Source organism: Epargyreus clarus, unplaced genomic scaffold, assembly GCF_041222505.1.
Source record: "Epargyreus clarus isolate Ecla_fem2 unplaced genomic scaffold, WU_Ecla_fem_2.2 ptg000019l, whole genome shotgun sequence".
Taxonomy (NCBI): domain Eukaryota; kingdom Metazoa; phylum Arthropoda; class Insecta; order Lepidoptera; family Hesperiidae; genus Epargyreus; species Epargyreus clarus.
The window spans coordinates 15,718,612-15,719,369 of record NW_027332227.1 but is presented as its reverse complement, the minus strand read 5'-3'; the positions used below and the strand labels follow the sequence as shown (position 1 = coordinate 15,719,369).

The 758-nt window shown below is 32.1% G+C and overlaps 1 non-coding gene across 1 annotated transcript; it reads right to left on the bottom strand.

Annotated features, from left to right (window-relative positions):
• Nucleotides 1–210: 210 nt before the first annotated feature.
• TRNAT-AGU (transfer RNA threonine (anticodon AGU)) lies at nucleotides 211–284 on the bottom strand. Its single transcript has one exon. It is a non-coding gene; the product is annotated as a tRNA-Thr (tRNA).
• Between the last annotated feature and the right edge of the window lie 474 nt (nucleotides 285–758).

Here is a 758-nt window from a genome sequence, read left to right as displayed (position 1 = left end):
ACTACATACTTAGTAAAAACACATCTATTTAAAGGAATATGAGCACTGACTCGTCGATAAGTAACAGTATAATAAACGTCAAAATAAAAAAGGGAACTTATATTTTAATTTAAATGTTGGGAATTATTCTAGATAAACTTTTCTGTAAGATCTGTAGGTTATTTAGTGGTTACACATCCAAAAATAATGATAGCATACATCATTCAGAAAAGGCCCCGGCGAGATTCGAACTTGCGATCTCCTGTTTACTAGACAGGCGCTTTAACCAACTAAGCCACGGCGCCGATGGTGGTTACACATCAAACTGCCAAACCTTACTTAGCTTTAACATAAGCCATGGGGTTGCTTAAGAACAACCGCAGGGGTGCTTAAAATATTTAAATAACTATTTTGATTTCTGCTCTGTTTCTGAGTATTCATTTATTTTCTATTCTTTATGTATGTGGTATCCAGACACTTTAATAGGTATACGACTATGAATATGAAATAATGATGCTGTTAATTAATATTAATTACGCAAATGGGTTCCTTAACGTGTAGCAATAAATTAATTATACCTATTATAATTAGGTTTTATAGGCACCTAGTCCATATAAGCCTAATTAAGCGAAAATCGTAGTTTTATTATTGTAATTCTCTAATTAAAGAAACAAATGTGTTTCCTTCCATATATCGTGTTTGCATTTGTGATTTCCATATTTTTTATGTAAGTGTGCAAATATTTTGTATAATTGATGAGACTGTGTTTACAAGGCGGA